The 20,463-nt window shown below is 43.1% G+C and overlaps 1 protein-coding gene across 7 annotated transcripts in view; it reads left to right on the forward strand.

The window, feature by feature from the left end:
• LOC145458227 (3',5'-cyclic-AMP phosphodiesterase 4C-like) overlaps positions 1 to 20,463 on the forward strand; it is a 128,931-nt gene that overhangs the window by 97,129 nt on the left and 11,339 nt on the right. The gene's annotated exons all lie outside the window — the stretch shown is intronic.

The raw sequence follows: 20,463 nt of genomic DNA on the forward strand, positions 1-20,463 counted from the left end.
GTTCGTCAATCGAATGTGGCCCTTTGGCTGAAAAGGTTGGCCAGCCCTGGCTTATAGCTATTCGCGTTAACGTAATCGACACGCACGCGGCGAGTAGCTGGCGCTGTTGCGCAATATATATTACGATACCCACAGTTTGATCGGCGCACCACAGTGTAACGTACAAAATTCGAGGCTATGCTGTACGCCAAGGTAGCGCGTGGGGAATAATGATCACCTGCAACGCTGGTACCGATAGCGATGATAAGAGCACGACATGTTCGCTTTTTAAAAGCCCCGGAGGCTCATTTTTTGCGTCGCGCGTACCGTGTTTACCGCGTTGACCGTCAGCTAGCATCTGGTCGGAATAAACGGCTCATATAAGTATGGTACTGCTGTAGGTTTTGAATAATGTATTCATATTGAAATATTATTGCATTGTATATTGAATTTCTGTGCCTACAAGAAGCTCCTTTTCAAAAACTTTCGTTGTGGGTTTTGTGTTGTTGGAAAATATTCGTAAAACGAACTAAAGTAATCTGTTCAGAAAAGTTAACTAATAATTTCACTATTCCAAAACACCGCTGGATTGCGTTGTAATGAAAAGATCGGAAGGAGTCGAAACTACTTGTTGTTTGTGGTATTCATGGTGTTTTTCGACTACAATGGTCATATACACCAGGGCGATATTCCGTATCTGCGGACTTGCAGTACGGCCGACTTCCTGGATTTTTTAAAAATACCACTCACGCGGAACTACTTGGAGTACTTTTTCAATGGAACACCCACCTTTGCGTGGCACATTAGAATAAGAGGCGTGTATGCTTGTACAATGGAGAAAGTATCAAATTGATGGACATGTCGTAACGTGGTCCAGTAATATCGCGTGTAGACTAACTAGTACACGTGTAACTGATCAGGGCGTGCATTACTTACCCATGCGGTGTAAAACGGCCCGCTTTCCACCAGAACAACTGCTAGGTATTTTATACGTTCGAACAATCCCCGCAACCACGCACGCGCCGTGGGGGACGCCTTTGCTTTTCTCAGCGGTGTTGAATTACCGGGCTTGTTGGCTTCTAGATTTCCATTACAAACGGCCGTGTGGGTTCCATCTCACTTGTTGTAGTGTAGGCATCGCGGCTTGCATCTGATACGGCGCGCAAAAAAGGAGACAAAGCGTCGACTAAGCCTTTGACGTCATCGGCCTCACTCCCGCGTTCGTACGCGTAACGTGAAACAGCCGCGGTTCGCGAGTTTTTCGTGGCCAGCAGCGCGGTAATCCAAGCGGTCCATCCAGTCTTGTGGATACCCGAGGACACAGTGAAGTGAACTGACACGCGATAGATTTTTAAAAATCGCCATATTCACACTGTCACCTGTACGTAGCCCAGGCATTGCTGTCAATTTGATGTGTTAGCTACTGTTATTTAATTTTGTTTATTAACGTTTTGTTACAACCAGATCATGTATAGACAGTGTACGGTCCTTGTTTGATGCAATCGTGATTAGAATAGTCGACTTCTAGGTCGTGTCGATCATTCCAATCCTATATATAATACTGTGTATGCTTTTTTCTGCTGTCTTATCATGCATGGTGCAGAAGTGGGCCTTTTCAAGTTATTTCAAAACTGCTTGAAGTAAAAGTAGGTTATGGAAATTATGTAAATGAGTAGTTTGAAGAAGTTGATTGAGATTGGGCTTACCATGATTTCGTTACTGAGTTTCCGGTGACAGTTAACAAACTTGCACTCGAGTGGTTGTTTCGAGAATTCTTCCACGTGATGATTTTAATTTTTAAGGCAAAATTATACCTTGAATAGAATATTTACTTTTTATTTTACCTGTGCCTGAGCACCAACGATGTATACTTTGACCACCACTGCCTATGAAGTTGATCCAAATCCATCCAAAATCTACTTTCTGCTTGCCCACCGATCCATAATGTCAAGCTTCAGCGGTTTGAATTCAAAACTCATTGACAAACATGCTACCGTATATTAGCCCGGAAAGAACGGAAGTACCATGTTACTCGACACCTCAGCCTTTTCTACGCAATATAAATAGCGAACGAAATAAGCTGCATCAGCCCACGTGAACACGGCGTCTTCCGACGAAATCGCAAGTGTCACACGGAGCTGATGCGGCTCTTTTCGCATACTCCGCGTATGTAAACCACGTGTCGGACATTTCGCGCTGACTCGGGCGCGCTGAAAACAACCTGTCGGTGCGAAAGGTGAACCGATATCGGTTATATAATTATTCCCACGTGACCGCTTCCGACTGCCGGATCGCGCCGGACTTTGCGGTTCGGATAAAGTACGGTTCGGGTCGTGTGACGCGCGGTAGGACGCGTGAATGCGACCCGACCAGGCGGATTTGTGCGTGTTTTTTGGCGGTGACTTTTGGTCTTGTTTTTGGTAAGCCGGCGGATTGTGTGGAAATCTGGCAATTGGCGGTGTTTCGCACGGTATATTACACTTTTGTCTAAACGTTGAACCGAGCGTGCGTAATGCGTTTTTACGTTTCGTTTGTTTTCAAAGATTCACAGGCTACTAATTCGCACTTTTGGTAAGTCTTGGCTTCCACGCTGTCGGCATCGATTTTGAAACGTCCGCAAAAATAGGTTATTCCGATATATATCTGGCTAATGCCGGAAGCGATGTTGGTTCGTAACTGTCGAAATCGCTAAAAGTGTCTGTTTTCAACTAGAAAGAAGGGTCACTCCCAAATATGGGGATTAGGTACGTGGTCGTAAACTATAGTTAAATATATGGTATCAATTGACAACTTGTCTTCCCAAACTTGCGTGGCGCTCGTAACTCCAGTTAGTCGCGTCTGCGGAAACTAGCTGTGTTGTCGATTGTGCGTTTTTTTTGTTCCTCTGATCAGGGGCAATTAGCTGACGATTGTTTCACAAGTTTATTCTTACCGAATATGTCACGATGATGGATGAGCGTGACATCTCGGTATGTTTATTGCTTGCTCCAACAATGGAACAATCGGGTCGGTGCTAATGGGTATTGGCGGATTAGTGCGAAAACGCACGTACGCACGCGAATTTGGGTGGCCCCGCGCGTCGGGAAGAAATTGCGGTTATGACTGAAGCTGGGATTGGTCGAAGGTTAGCAGAAGGTGGGTACAGTAGACTAAAATCGATACCCTGCCGATTCGAAATTCCTGGTACTGTTCGCGGATTTGTATTGCCCGTTCCTATGGAAATATTGATGCAATCATGTACGTTGACCACACAAACGCCGAAGTCCGGGGTGTTTGCTGTAAGACAGGGGCATTAAAATTTTAGATTTATGCCCCTCCCCCTATTTTTATAAACGTTTTGAAAAATTGATAAACCGTATTTTTATTTAAAAAAAACTGGTTTATCCAGTAGCCGTCACTTTTTATGATTAAATTATACAAATATAACACACTATAAACATGATAGTACAGTAATTAGTTATTATTACATACTCAGTTAATGAAAGATTGAGATTGTTTTTGCTCTGACACTGTCTTTATTACTGGTTTGGTGACTGATAGAGTCAGCCGCATGTCATATTTAATATCAAAGACACAGCGTCGCATTGTCTTCAGAAGTAATCGCAGGCATGACAATTTCATTAAGCTCACTGTAGGCTGTCCTTAGGTTTGCCCAAAACTATTGTTCACAAAGGTAAATCGGGTTGCCGTCCATTCTTGCAGTTAAATATCCGTATATTTCTTTTCGTTCTAGTGAAATCAAGTCGACGTAGAGATGACAGTACTTGAAATTGTCTCATGGCCCTCAGATTGAGACTCCTGGTGTAAGATCACCGGTCCCGCTTGTACAGTAGGGCTGTTCAAAAATAACTTTTTTTTCCCGATTCAAGCCGGTCACCTCTTAAATCGTCAGGTTGCAGTAGAAAACCTTGCTCACCAAATTTCACTCGATTCCAACCAGTAAAGGCCTCCGCAGATCCAATTAAAAATTTTAATTTATTATGGAAAATTAAAAAAAAAAATTCCAAATTTTTCTGCCAACCCCATGAAATTGTTGAGCTGTCTTCAAAGACGTTGCAAAACAAATTTGAGTCAATTCCGACCAGTAGAAGCGGAGTTATGTGAGTTTTTCGTTGATAAATCTCGGATTATCCACCGATCAAGGATAATCCGGGAAATATCATCGAAAAACTCACATAACTCCGCTTCTACTGGTCGGATTTGACTCAAATTTGTTTTGCAACGTCTTTGAAGACAGCTCAACAATTTGATGGGGTTGGCAGAAAAATTTGGAATTTTTTTTTTTTAATTTTCCATAGTAAATTGAAAATTTTAATTGGATCTGCGGAGGCCTTTACTGGTTGGAATCGAGTGAAATTTGGTGAACAAGGTTTTCTACTGCAACCTGACAATTTAAGAGGTGACCGGCTTGAATCGGGGAAAAAAAATTATTTTTGAACAGCCCTATTGTACAGTGCACATGTATACACCGAAAGACGAATTATATAGGAATTCCTCGTGGCGCTAGAGCGATCCTATTTTCAAAATATGCCTGCTGTTATCCGATGAATAATGTTGGTTGAACTCTTGTGCATGTGAAGTGAACATTGTGAACTTTGCGCGACTTAGCGTGCACTCCACACTTTCGATGCAATTCCGACGCGAGGCAATCAATCGTCTTGGCATTCTCCGACGGATTTCTGCCTTGACGTGATATCTGGTTGTAGCGCAAATGCGCACAGGCTGACATATAAAAAGAATACCGCTTGTGATCCAGGCAATGTCTGTCGAGCGATTAGTCGAAATGTCGACCTCTCGTAACGTTAAGAGCAGTGTTTGGTATGACGTCATGTTTTAGACGAGTTTTACTGTCGCGGTCAGCAAGAGTGCGGATCTTGCGATGGTAACCGTGATTGGCAATTCTATTTTTGGGTCTGGCTGGGATATGATTGAGGCCGTTTGTATTGTCGGATTTTTTGTTATCTGATTACTGCGGATGAGGTCGATCTGATGAGACCGGTGTTTGGTGGCTTCGTTGTCTGATGTCATTGCGCGCGACATCTTAAAATCTCGAAAAAGCACCTTGTATCAAAACCAGATTGGACAACTAGAAAATTTTCAGTCTTTTCCAAATTAGATTAGAATTAGCTACGCATTTTTCCGAATTTGCCTAGAATTAAAATTATAGTTCGTTTTTTTCAAATTAGATTCGAACTACTGAATTCGCGAAAACTTGGAAATCAGGTTCAGATCATATATCGTCAAATGCTATTTAGCATCAGAATGGCAAGTGTCTGTGCAGGAAGCTTGGTTCGTAGTCTTCATCACCTCTTATTTACTCCTCAAAGCAACCGTTATCCACTACTAGTTTCAGTGGTTTCGTTTTTTTCTGTGTATAGACCTGCCGCTTTAACGCGCGTTTGACGGCACATTTGCGCAACGCTATTCGGGACTTGGGCCGACCGACCGAACGTGTAGCTTCTAATTTCTGTATAATATCTGTGATTACTTCACGGTGCATTATTATAAGGCAAGCATGCGCACGATATTGCGCGCGCGCCTTGTTTATTCTGCGATTATGACCGTTTGCGGCGGTGTTTCGCCGAAATGTTTGTGCCCTAGGACTTCAACTTCAAGGAAGTATTTATGCCTAGGGATCGGGAAACGTCACAGGTGCCCGTGTTTTGATATCGCCTAGTATCCTACTTGTCCATCATTGATAAATAAGAATGAATGTATTTATTTTGTATCGCTTTTTATCAGGGTGCGCTGAAGGGTCTTTTTTGCGAACTGAATTTAATATAGGCAATCACTGGGAATAAATAGGTTAGAATTAAGCCATGCTGGTATGTTGGGTGTCTTCTCTTCGGTGACGCGGTATCAGTGTACCGGGACTATCGCAAAAGGATGTGCGGTTATGACTCTCCAGTTCAAGAGCCTATTCGCGTATTGCGGTACGCCTCTCCGTGGCTGTTTGCGAACAACTTTCTATCCTAATATAAATATTCATTCAGATAAGTCGAATTCAATACATGGTCATGACCATGACCATGACGATTGACCTCACAGCCTCGAATTTATAGTTGCAACGGCCGGGGGACATAATTATGAGCATACGTCACACAGTGTCTAAAAAAGTTTTAGAACCACTGGACTAATAGATGAGACTGCTCCAATTGAGTTAGATGTGTACTCTTCACAGTGCCGTCAGCGGATTGGTTTCTGTCATTTCTATATTCTGCTCCCAATCAGGATCAGCGTGATAACGCTATCCTTAGTACGGTAATTGCGCGCGCTTGGAGTCAACATCTCGACGTAGCCTCCAGTACGTACCTTCACGCGTAAAATATTACGGTCACAAATCGAAAAGAATGTCGATGAACCCTGCAATACCGGTGACATATGTCCCCGTCTCTTCTTTCCAACCTTCTGCTCGTTCTATCGAAAACGACCGACCGGGTCCGAGTCCGCTATTGATTTCCTCGTTGAACGTGTGTTTGTTTGTGGGCGTCTTCGGTACACAATTGTAACGCGCGTGAGAAAAGGCCTGGCGATGATGTTCGGTTTATGTATGGCGGTTGATAAATGTGTAACGGCGCTACACGGAAATCTAAATCTCCTGGGGTAATAACCGCTTGAGAAAGTCTCTTCGGGGTGACGCTGTCGAAGGCGGCAGTCGCGTTTCCCGCCTTTTTATGAAGTCGTTTTTGATTCTATTTCGGGGTTCTCCGCTCGCGTCTGCGGGGATTTGTTTGCGTACAGGCTTGGAATCTGTCTGGCTGTTGACGGATACGTAACCCCGGCGGTACACCGTAGCCGTGTTATCATTGTCGCGGTGGGGTGCGGTGTGAACAGGCGGCCTAAGTGACTGTTGATATCTCCCTGCATGCCGCGAAGTGGTGTGTGTGTTTTCGTTAATGCGGAGGCTCCGTATATAAAGCTGCTTTTCTTCGCGTATCAAACATTGTGATCAGAGAGGTCAAAGCAGTCATCGTTGGTTCTCAAATAGAAATACAAGTAAAAGTACAAGTAGCTGTCTTTAAGTAAAAAAGTAAGTAATATAGGCCGAGTAGAAGTAGTCCAAGATCATAACAACATGCGGAATTAGGGCAAGTAGGCAAAACCGACTTGACTAGCTCGAAAAAGTAGAAGTATTTATTTACCGGCCGACATCCTATTTACATATTCCCACACTGCGAGCAGTCAATCTTTACCGTGCCGATTGTAGCTTGAACTACATGTCTGTGTGAAGTTTTGTGGTTTGAAGAATAAAAAAATTTCTCTCGATCTCTCTCTCCATGTGATTAATATCACTGAATTGTCACTGTAACTTTTGATCTGATTTCGTGGGATGGACATCGGCACGGTATTTAAGTCTCCTTTCTAAACGCTATGGCGGGGTTTAGACGGGAGAATAGCAATTGGATAAAAGAGCGACGTCGCGATTATATCCGAGACACTTCGAACTCGACAGGCAATGAATTAGCGAGTTCTAATTCGTGTGGCGACTGTCCCGCGAGACCTGTCTGACTGCTAACGAGTAACACCTGGCTGATGTGAAGTTCGCCAGAAGTGACTCGGCGTTCATCACAGGTGCGTGGTTGTAATTCCTCAATTCCATATCAGAGGGTGATCCCTCACGATTAACGTGTTTGAGTTGTGTGTAGGCCTTGTGTACTATGCATGTGTCGGATGAAGCGCACCTGTATGGTTTTGCTAGGGTGTTGATAGGGTTGTCCATAATTTGGAAAATCTTACAAATCCTCGGTTGTAATGTCTTATTCGATAGATTATTGATAAAAAACGACACTGAGCCTGAAAGAAGCTCACAGAAAGGCCGTTAAGATTTCGTGCAAAGCGTTTGAAAGTAGCTGCCGAAGAATGGGCGTGCCACCGACCATAGAACGGCGAGAAGACTAGTAATCAAGAAACCACGGTTCTTGATTGGATAATCGGTTATGCTTCAATGACCACGTCAGCAGCAGCTTGCTGATTAGGTGAACAAGGAGTCTGCTACTGGCGGCGATTCTGAAAGCGCATTGTATGTAGGTTGACAGATAATGATTTAGGTTTGATTCAAGGTATCTTGAGGTACGAAATACATGATGTACAAACAACAGCTGCTTCACAAAAACGTCTAAAGCATGACCGCTTCATTGTGAAGGAAACCGCTGTAGCCTATATGCCTTGTTTTCAACGAAGGAAAGCATAGGCCCTTATGCAAGTGGCAATGGATTCCTAGTTTCAGAAATAATATATCATTATTGAATACAAAGATAAAGCTTAACAATGACACTATAAGTTAGGTGATCTTATTGGGCTCAGGTTGCAGTACATAGTTGAAGTTGATCGATTCCGTTTAAGTGAGAAATTCGCTTTTTCGTATTTCTTTCATGCAAAGAGAAAGTGCGCAAGCAGCCATCGGCATTCGCTGAGTTTTATTTGCTCTTCCCGCCTACTGACTTTATTTTAGGCATGGTTAGCGGGAAGCGAAGTACGTAATTCCGGATAAACGGTCCAATACGTTAGCTTGTTCGGGTGACATATAGAGGAGGAGGGACAGATTACTTTACTTTACTTTACTAACGTGCGTACTTCAGCGAAGTCCGCAGACTGACATCCGGCTCCCTGTCGTATCTATGAGAGCTGCAATGTCAGATTCGTCTTCTGTCGAAAACCCAACGTTAAGGTACATAAATGTTAATGGTCTATGTAATCCTTCTGTTTCATGAACCGCAATGTGTCACGCTATTATAAGTTTGAACTGCACACTCTGGGTATGAAGGCGAATCGTTGTATGTATTTAGTGGCGAGAAGTGGGGAGCATCATAGCTATCCACCGCATGACCGGTCATTAACGACAGCGTCATTACCGAGAAAGGCACGACCAATAATGGACATTGCCGAAAATGGTGATGTTCACTCTCCTCGGTAATATTTATTCTCAATAATGTGCATTCTCAGTAGTTTACATTCTCGGTAATTGAATATTATACTCCTATTGAAATAAACCCGAATATTTTCGGCTGACACTCGTTTGGAGTAATCGTCACCAATTACTAGAGAATTAGAAAGAACATTGTATATGAACTTGAACAATCGTTTTCTCGTTCGTGCCATGTATCCCCTATTCCCATTTAAGGGTTTCGTCATTGTGAGGTAATCAAGAAAGTTAAAATAACTTGATCGCGTCCCGTCTTACCAACTTCATTGATATCGGCGGTACAGCCGATTCGATTAACAATGAATGATTTAATACTATTCTGGGAGGGATGACATGTTAGTTATGTAGTATTTCGCTACACAGCAGATTTGTGTCCACACTTCTGGAATTTTATGTACATTATATATTTGTGTTCGCCAGTCTATTTCTGTAACGCAGTCCGATTGTCTAGTCTCCGTTTTATTTCCCCTTGCTCAACAATATCTTCCCTCTGGTTACATTCACAATAGACGCATAAGTCGCCACACACTATAGTGTGTGTTATGTAGCCGCGAGGCATGTGTTACGCTCGAGCGGAAGCGCCGATGCGTGAATTTCACAACAATGCAATCCCAGGCTAGGTGACTCGGGAAGCAGTGACTCTGTTTTCCGCGAGGCTCACCTCCGCCCATCATGAAGAAGCCGTGTAAATATAGCAAATAGGTAATGTCCAGTATTCCATATCAAAATACAATGGCGGTTGTTTGTTCGACTTCTTTTGTGACGCACATCCCGTGACTAAAATACCTTGATGTTAAGTAGCAATATAATTTGGATGCAGTCCAACATATGTGGCTGTCGCAACGGCCAAATTTCGCATTATGGTCGTGTGTTGTAGAGGGTTGCATTGCACTTGCACAAACTATACTGGATTTTCAAAATGCGCAACTACAACTGGAACTAAAGACCTTTGAAATCCGCAGCTAATTAAAATACAACTGATGATACGAATTACTGAATTCCAAATGAGCTAAGAAATATTGGTGACAGAATCGGCATTACAGAAGTAAGGGATTTCGAGAGTTGCGGGACTTGTGGTTGAAGGTATTTATGAAACATTGCTTAACAAAACTTTACCGAATAGGTTGTGTCGTAATCGATCACGTGTGAATTTTTGCGGTGGTACTTTGGAAATTGCGCAAGCGCTAGATAAGCTCGGCATTCCGTTGGTGCTTGGGCTTGCGTGCGTTGTTCGCGACGTAAGAGGTTTGAGAATTTGATAGTCTTCAAGTGCTAATTGTAATCCTGAATTATGGTGGTATCCTTATCAATCACATGCTGTGAAATTTGTGATTGCTTGCTAAATGTTGTTACGGCTTCAGGTGTGGCGCATCCAATCCGGATATGATCGATATATTCGAACGCATACCCGTCTTTGGTGACACGCTTATGAATTACACTAAGGCCAACAATATAGGCTATTTATTTATGTATGCCGTCATAGTTGGCTAAAGAGGCCAAATCGTTTGTTATTCCGCGGGAAATTTGTTTACTATCGCGGCCATCGCGATTTCACTACAACTATACTTGGCCGCGTTGCGAATCGACTCATAAAGATACGGAGAAGCGTTGCGTCTAATCGAACAGGTTACGTCACGTTTGAAATATTTTCATTCGATTTCAAGAAATTTGTATGACTCACGCGATGCGATTGTGAAGAAGATTTGTCTGACGTCAGTTGATGACGAATCGTGTGACAGGCATCAATTAATTTGTCTGTAAACCACGAGCGATTGTACTGTAATCAATCGTATTTGTTTCAGTTACTTAGACAATGTCCTATTAAACTTCCTGGGACTGATGAATTCAATACATGCATTGTATACGTATAGTCAATAGTCATTGACTCATATATATAACATTGTAGATACGCGGTTACTGTATCTGTATCTGTATCAGTACGTGATTTTGACGGTAACATTGACGGTTTGAATAGTGCCTGAATCGGGGCTTCGTTACATAACCGGCTAGTTGTTGTTCTTTTGTGGTATTCATGGTCTTTTTCGACGACAGTGGTTATTTGCACCAGGCCGACTAGTTGTTGGGAAATAACTCACGATATCGCGCCGCAGTAATTATTGTCATCAGATAATCTCCGAAATGAATTTTGCGGCGTTACGACGGAACGCAAGCCACCACTTCTAACGCGCGCTGGCGCGGAGTGACGTAATCGGACACGCGCGCCTCACTTATCGGAAATCAGATGCAACATGCGATCGGATATTGCCGCTCTGCGCAAGGTGATTAGGCGAGAAGGCGATCTGGGGAATTGTGTGTTGATGTCAGCGATGGTGGCGCTTGGTACTATGGTACATGCAACGTTTCGAAGCAGATATTGTATCAAATATGCGGAGCGCACGGCGATAGTACCGATAATATCCAACTTACGTCTGGGTAAGGTTGGTTTTTTTTCTTGTGGCGATCCGAAGGTTAATATAAAACATCCATTTGCAATTTTACATGGGTTTATATTTTTTTGCACAAGGGTCATTATGAAACTTATGATATTGCTCAGACAGTGTTGCAACTAATGCTAGGAAGACACTGTCTGGGGTATGTTCGGGCTGCGTTTCAACTCGGACAGATTGTCTGGGGTATGTCTGGGTGTGTTCCGACTGTGTTTCGTTACGATAATTAGGTATCATTTCGATCATTGTACGACATAAAGACTTCCGTTTGCATATGGTTAGGTATTATTGTGAGGATTAACTTTTGAATCGGATTGTTGAGCATGCATTTTGTCAGTCGCTTGAAACATAGGAAGTCATCGCTCATTTCTGGTCCAGATCGGCGCAGGTCGAATCAGATTGAAGTTTTTCTCACTCCGTCTGATAATTTGCTGTCGGTAGGCCCCAGCGTTCCAACTAGCGTTTAATCTGCGGAAATGCAACTGATGTGTACGCGCCGGAGACGGGAAACGATCAACAGCTACTCTGTGTAGCGTGACGTCAGTGGTGGGATGTTTTATGCTTTTTGCCTCGTCCAAAGCGGGTGATTCAGATCTCGGTAAACACCATCGCAAGAGCGAGCTCTGCTGTTGACAGCGTTCGCGCGTAAAGTGACATAGCAGCACTACCTGATCCGATTCACACTTATTCCCGTATCGCTGTTACTGCGTATGTACTCTACGTGTGCAACTGTGCAGTGTGCATCTACGTACAGCACATATTTTTATCTGGTTGTCGCATATTTTACCGGTCCTGGCTGCAATGATGACATTATTACAAATCTACGACCATGGAAGCACTATGTACTGGAATTGAAGTGCATCTTCGATGCCAACCTTTGCCCATCACAAATAGTTCACACCTAGTCCTTTGAACGTTTAAGTAAATGTAGTTGCTCAAGTCGTTCGTAATCTATTGGGATTTACGACTCCGCGTTATATGCAGGCGTTGGGCGCTACAAACAATCAGTTTGCAAACAGTAGACTACCATGCAATCTGTTTTTTTCTTCTCAAGCTGTGGCTGTAGCCATGTAGCATTCGTACAGATATCTGTTGATAAGTGATCTTTTACCAATACACTTTCGATCTATTCCATAATCAACTTATCTTGGTGGCCGACTTCGCGACCTTTAGGTCAGATTAGCTCGATAGATTTCGGGGAAATCCTTGTTTATTGCCCATCTCGGGTGTTTGGCTTGCAAATTATGATCAATAGAATATCTGGCTCCAGCAGATGTCCGCCGATAAACACGTGACCGCCTATTTATGGTATGAACACCGTTCGGAATTCGTGTCTAGGCATAGCAATCCAGCCAAAACACATGTTACCAGTAACATATATAAACGGGATTTCGTCATGTTCTCACGCCATCGGGGCATCCCATTTACCGTAAAACTCCGCGGACAGCATCTTAGAATTTCTTGTATCTTGTACGCGGGGTGGCCTGTCATTTCGTCGAAGATGACTCGCCGATTACGGGAATGATGTCGATTCAGTGTTATATAAGTGGTGGACTTCGGAGCAACATGTCTGAAGTTCGATTTACTTTGTGGCTGTGGGCGATTCTCTCGAAGCCATTGGGGTATATTTGCTTGTAGAATATCCACCGTGATTCACGTATGGATGTTAATGGCGAAAGTCACTTGAAGCTCAGCTATTCGCCCTATTGTACATTGTCTGGACCTTTTCATCCTTGATACTTACAGCGTTCTGTTGAATTAACTTGATCATACGTATTTGCCAGAGATAATATCGTCAATTCCGAATCCACAGTTTCACCAGACTTGTTAAAAGTTAGAATTACAAACACTTGGAAACTACATACCCAGCTCCAAATCTTAATACAGCTTGGTAAATTCGTACTCAGCCACTCGACCGATGTCTTTTAATACGTTGTTTAATCCAAATCCATGCCCGACCCTGACATTCAACCGCAATTATAGGTAGTTGGGTGGTTGGGAAAACAGGCTAACTGTAACAATCACGATTTTAATCACTAATGTTTTCAACGGAGATATTTCCCAAATATCAACCTGCCGTTAGCGACACTCCTTCACGCCATCTCGGCAAGCTCTGTACGGTATTTATTTACGTAGTGCGGTTGAAGCAACCTACATTAAAACATGAATCACATATACGCATTTCACTCTCAATAAGGTTGTCTGATCAGCAGAATTCGAAAACGTAGCTACGCTAAACGAAACAAACTCGGTGCCCCAATCACGACACGTCTTTATAGATTTGAAGGCTTGGGGACATTGCCAACATGGAATTCTTTATTATTTGAATATGATAGCAGTATTTCTCATCATATGGGTAAATCTTTTCGAGACTATTACGTAATGTCCGTGAGTTTTATTGCATGGGTACGTACATCAAAGAAACCACGTTGACACAGCGGTGTCGAGTAGTTTGTCAAACCCACAAATCGCAACTTCTGTAAAACACGATTTACGGGCCAGCGTTGCCGAATGCGCACGGTGACGCATACCATTACGAAATCGTAACTGTTGTGTTGAGTCATGCAATATCTTGCGAAATTTGAGCTCTCATATACATATCATTTCACATATACTCCACAAAACTTGAGGTTCAAAACTTGAAACGGTGTACGGGGTTGGATTGTTTAGTTTTACGACGAGAAAGTACAACGGCTTTGACGTCATTGGCGATGACTCGCTCGTCTCGTTGAGATAACGCATAGCAACGCCTCGTTGGCGAAATACGGTTCGTCTGAAAGTTAACGAAGATTAACGGTGTCGGTTTAGGTGGAATTGTAGGAATTTTTTCGAGCTTGGGAAACGCGGCCCTGTGATGTTGTGTGGGTGATTCTCGGCTTTGAAAAATTCACCAATGTGGAAAGTATCCATCGTGGATACTCGAGTAGAAGTAGAATGTAAGATCGAGAATTTGTACTCAAAGTACAAGTAGAAGTAGTGCTTTGCAAGTAGGTACAACAGTAAGTATTCTAGGCCTGGTTTTGCCAAAGAACTAAACTGACGAACTGTTGAGTGGAGGTGGATGTAGTCTATAAGCAATTAAGCATAACCACTTTTGAGTTAGTGGTGTAACTAGGCAAATTTACCCGAGGTAGAAATACCTCAGTACTGACCACCTCTGCAATCCATTAATCGTTGCACAAAGTAATAATAGCCACATGTAATTGATTCCAAACTTATCCGGAAAAATCGTAACTGTGCTTACATCGCGACCAATAGGAAGCCGCGTACGGTATTTACGAGGTCGTGAAGGCTATTTGTACTGGAACGCGGCGGCACACTCCCAAAAAAGCAACGCGCGAATATACTACGTGAGTTGGCTGTTTTGCATAATACCTGGTAATTATATGGGGAAGCGTCACAAGCAACCGCACGCTTGTGATGCTGTTTTAATTAGTTGTCGCGCTGCCCGATAAGGCCGTTTGCGTTACGTAATCTCGTTGCTTCAGACATGTTGCATTTGCATTACGGCTTACCGCAGTCTGCCGTAATTCGGAATGTATGTTGGCTTTTTCGGCTTCCTTTGTTGCGCTAATCTACGCGATTGCGGTAGTCTTCGCGGGCGGGGAACTCGGGAAAATGTGCTGGCCAAATTCGGCGCTAGGTCGTGACGTAAACAAAGTAATCGCGCGTTTTGCATTACGAAACCGCCCTAATCTTTGCGATAATTGACTTTTTGTTTCTTTCGTTTGGAGGCTTTTCTTCAATGGCTCATCCGCGCGTGTAGTACCGATATCTGCGCACCGAACTCGCGCTATTGGCTGTATAATCCGGCGATAGCTTTCTGTTGCATTTGGCATTCGTTTCCTCGATATGTCCTACTTCGCGGGATATTACGCACGGTGACGGTCGAGCAGGCACGAAAACCACGATATTCCGGCGCGCGGTGCGATGTTCGTGAATGGAAAGGTATCAATCTTTCGTTTCGCGTTGGACGTTTGGTTGGAACCGCACAAAACATGTGCGAAACATGTGTGGCAACGGTGAAGGCGCTGGTATTTGGCGCGAAAATATACGTCACGTGAATGACGTGTGCCACGTTTTCTGAAAGTGGATGGAGTATCGAATCGATACATCAGTTTTTGCGTGTGACTTGATGACTATCTTTTTCTCGTTCTCTGTAAAATCCGCTTCGCTGTAAAATTCGCTTCGTTATACCGTGGAAGACTGCCTTGTCCGGTTTTATCCGAGAAGGGAAACCAGATCCGGCATTTCTAAATTTACCGTGCGTTGAAAAAAGAGGTGGTCGAAGTCGTCAGCAGCGTTGCGTAGAAGTAGGAGTAACGCCGTAAATTTCTACTCCATTAGATATATACGTAGTGATTTTCAAGTCTTGCCAAGTGGACGTAAAAAGTAAATGGTCAATAAAGTGTCCTAGTACAGTTGTTCTCAATCTTAAACCCCGCGGACTGGTAAAACTTCAAAACAAATGTTGCGGACCGTTCAATGCCCAAAATTTGAGTAGGAAACATCTATGCGACACAAATGTAGCACTGGAAACTCCATTAGATGCCTTTTTGATACGATATATTTATACGCGATTCTATTGAAGTTTCTCCACGGTGAAGCTCGCCAAGTCCTGTTAAGGACCACCAACTTGATTGTGATTATTTGGTATCCTTTGAAAGAAATGCGACTTTGCTGGTTGCTGTATAGCCTTATTGTATTGTCAAAGTAACGCTTAATTGAACTGTCGGAATTGAATGAACTTTGTTTAAAAGTATCCGTAACGAGTTGTTGCTACTTTTGAATAGTTTCTTATAACACTTGCACAATTGTGGTCACCTCTTGTTGAAATGCATGCGGGTCAGTGTTGTCATACAGAATCCCACAGTGCCTTGAATACCTTTTGAATAGCAATGTATGCTCACGCTGCTTCAATAAATATATCATACCGACACTTGCGATTGACGTATATCGTCGATGTCGAAATCCTGTTCCGTCTCGGACGAATGATTCAGAACCGGATATATCGTATCGGGAGTTGGGTTCCGCGGCGACTGTCCATCGCCGTGGGATTTGAAGTGACCCCTGGCAACGGTGACACGAGGATTCGTATAAGCAGTGACGTCATTCCGCACCACCACTTATCGCCAAAGCGCACTTATCGGCGGCTTACGGCCAGTGGCGTAACGAACTTGTCATCTAATGGAAAAGTGTCTGAGTCGGAGCTTGACAACTTCGGAAATTTTCAGTTTTCCAAATTATATTAGAATTAAAGAACGCGCAAAAACTTGGAAATTAAGTTGAATTCGTAATTAAAATAAAATACGATAAAAATCAAGTTCAGTCCATATCAAAACAGATTTCGTTCTCATATAAGCATAAGAATGGCAAATGCCTGTACGTACAAGTGTACAGTGTACACGGTACACCAAGCGTGGCTTGCTTCGCGCTATGCCGTCACCGAGTGTATTAACGCGACTTGTGAAAAACGACATCCGATCCGGCGTGATAGCACGCCTGAATCTCTGTAATTCGCAAAGTTTGGTGGCTAAATATGTAACTGGCTGATTTCCGGGCTGATTTTACGGTCCGTCTCCGGCGACAGACCGCGGTAATTAGGCTGGCGAACGCGTTTCTGTTGTTTGCAGGACACTTGTCAAGCGGTGTCGCGCATTTTTTCGCGGAAAATCTGATATTGTTGACTAACACGCGCTATTACCGGAGCCTTGTGTTGACAAAACGGAGTCGCGGGTATCGGATGGCGAGGTAATCGAGGATTAGGAATGCTCTCCCGATCGCGAGCGTAAACGCAATATTTCTGTTGCTAATTGGCAATCGAATTCTCTTCTAGCGTGATAATTACGCGATAATACTCTGGCCCTGTTTTTGAATAACAGTCTTCTGCGTATTTCTGGATTTGAAGGATATCTTCGTATGGTAAACTATTGCGTGCAAAGAAATCGATTGGGCGACGTGCTGGTAGTTTCGGCAGTGTCTTCCAAATAACACTGAAAATGAAAGTCACTCCGACAACACATGGGAGTATGGCGATTGAATTTTTGGTAATTGGGCCCAGTTTGTTATATAACTGGATGACTGTGCTTAAATTAGAAAATTTCAGTGTTTACGTGTGTGGTGTGTCGTTTTCCGAAGGTTTGGTTGCTCGAAGTCTCGGTTCTACTTCCCACCGTGTTCGATTAATGCGAATTGGTCGTCGTGACTGAGCTGTCCTGTAACGTCCCACATGTTGCCAATTTCATATGAAACTCTGCCTAAAAGGTGAACGCTGTTTTGTTTATTGATTTCTCAATTTCTTGAGAAAATGATAGATTTTATGAAAATTATGCCTCCCGACTTGCTTGTCACCCGTATATCTGTTTTGATGTTTACTTTTGACTGGTTATCCAAACAATGTTAAAGGAACGTTATGTAGTCTTTATGCGAGCTCTTGAACTTTATGACCCGCCAGTCTGTTAGGTAGGTCGATCTTTTGACCCTTGACCTTGCGATGACGCATCCGAGGTGTCGGGTATCTAGGAAAGCATAATCCTATCGACGTCGACCGGGAACATGAGGCAACGGTAAATTGTCGCTAGGCAGAGAACCTAAAGTATAATACGGTGTTGCATGATATCTTCTATTTGCCCCCGGGGGCGACCGAAGTGATTTTTCGTTATCTTTTGCTTACTTTTGTAAAATTTCTACGTGACACAGGCCATGCATGTTGATATAAACTGACGGAAAATCTTTTTCTAGGTATTACTGATTGTGTCAACGCGACGCGCTGTTATCCCGTTTAGTTTGGTCGCTGCTTCATGGCAATTAAGTCGATCTGATATGAAGTTGCCTAACATTTCCCGTTAAGGAGATTATGCGGCTATCTGCGTCAATGTGCCCTTTTGCTAGGGTTGTAACCCTCTCAAATGACTAACCTTCGATTTCAATTTCGACGTTGTGGATTATCCGACTATTTTCGGCTGATTGTACTGATGCTTAGACTTTCTGCGGTTCAAAATGGTTTGGATATCTATAAAGTTCCTCCATTGCGATTCCTCATTACCTGGAAGCAGTGTGTTCTGGTTTGAAAGCAACAAGCGTGTTGTACCAGAACAAGATCGTGTTTGCGCAGCAATGTTATATCGTCCACGGTGTTGACACCGCATAATGTTGGGACATGATGTTTATGAGCAGTGAGCACAAATAGACCAAGGCGGTGGTCTGTGAGTTTCTGTATATTAATTCGGATTTGTAATTGTATAGTGCTTGAATCAGTGAATCGCATTAATCAATTCATCACTCCCAAAGGACTTTTTAGCTATTGTTAGAAAATATCACGTCACTAAGAATCTCGCGAATCCCCACTATGGCTTGCTACACATGCGTTTACATTTTTTCGCGTCAATAAAGCGACTTGCTAGTACCAATTGTCAAGCTGGACTTTGTTTTCGCGCCTTACCGTTTGCCCGGTAGTATATTTTCTCGTGATAGTGAAGGCAAAACAACTCGTTCATTATCGCAATCTGTGCCGTGACGTAAGCGAGCAATAAAGCGGGCCTTCAATGTAAATAATTTCGCGAAAATATATTGTGCATATTGGCAAGCGCCTCGGAAATTATAGTCGGTACACTGCTGCGACAGTGCATTATGATGGGCAAGAGCAAATATTTGGCCGTAAAATCTTATCGAATGTATCGCGTTGTAAAGTATCCCTTTGTCTGAATTCAGTATTCACTCAATGTGTACATAAAATCTGTGACGTCATTACTGGTGGGTTTTAGTATCACCGATGACTGGTGTTTGGTATTTTTGCTCGATGTAATCTCACTGTATCGCAGTTGAAATCTCCGAATGGTACTCTATAATGTCTTTATCAATATATGATCATTAGATCATGGTAGTTGGTCACAAATTGTAGTCTGTTTGGGGTCGTCGACCGCGTGATGATTACTCAAGCGTGCGTTGTGTGAATTCATTCTTTGTCCCTGGCAAGGACTCTGATATCCTCCCGTGTTTTCATTATGTAATTGCTGGTGCACTGCACAGTCATTACCGCTGATAAACTGCGGAATAACGCATATGTGTTGGACATGCGCAGAATTCTGCAAGCGTGGCCTCACAAAGAGCTTGTCGACCTAGTCGAAGGAAGTGTATTTGCAAGATCCGATGTTGTTCCTTTGTGTCTGGTGTGGTGTCTGCGTTAAAACAATTCGGCGCATTTTCCTGAATATCATTAAATTAATATCGCCCTATTTTTGACCCGCTTTTTAAATATAATAATTATAATTATAATCGAAGTCGAAGCTTGCGAAATTTGCATAGACTTGGTTTACCTTATAGCGCCTCGTTAGCGGTTTATTTAAGAAAATATGCAAACATACTTAGCGGGCACGAAAACCTCTTCCGACACTGTTGTCGGCATCTTGTCGATTCCAGTTTCTCACAAGACATACCAACCTCGCCACTGTAATCCAATTAATCACTGTTTGCTTATGCCGTGCGGGGTCGTTCTGTTCAAATTTTCGACGCGATTGTGCGCTACCGCTCATCATAGATGCGTTTTGGGTTCGGATTTTTCATCATCCTATAATTTCTAAACTCACGTTATAAATTTGAAAGATTCCTTAGATTTTTGGGGTTACAGTGTATAAGGCTTCCATCGCGGTTGATGGTGGTTAGGGAATTACACCCAAAAGGGTGGGATTTACAGCGAAACATCTGAATTGTGGAATCTTGTGGTTTGCGCTAGAACGGGTGGGATCCACTACCTTATAAAGTTATATAACCTTTTATTCAGCGTGGCATAAATTACGCGTAGACCTTCGAGATTATTTGCAAGCCGTGACAAGGTATTTCAGCGCTTCACTTTAACGGTCACTATCGAAACCCGTATAATTTGGGTTTTATCAAAGGTGGATTTTATGTGCTGGACAGTTTTATAGCGTATCCAGCGCTCTCACGTCAATGTGACCGGAATATCCCTCGGGCGGGAAAGGAGGTGTGCTACGTGAACTCTGTATTGTTTTCGTGTAGAAGTATAGAGATCTCTATAGTAGAAGAGTATGATACAATTCTAATTATGCATCATCTGCTGCTCCATGCTGGTTCTTGTTGTACTAATCAGACCTGCTA

The sequence above is a fragment of the Botryllus schlosseri genome, chromosome 16 (assembly GCF_051294905.1).
Source record: "Botryllus schlosseri isolate E-star chromosome 16, Bs_hap1, whole genome shotgun sequence".
Lineage (NCBI taxonomy): Eukaryota > Metazoa > Chordata > Ascidiacea > Stolidobranchia > Styelidae > Botryllus > Botryllus schlosseri.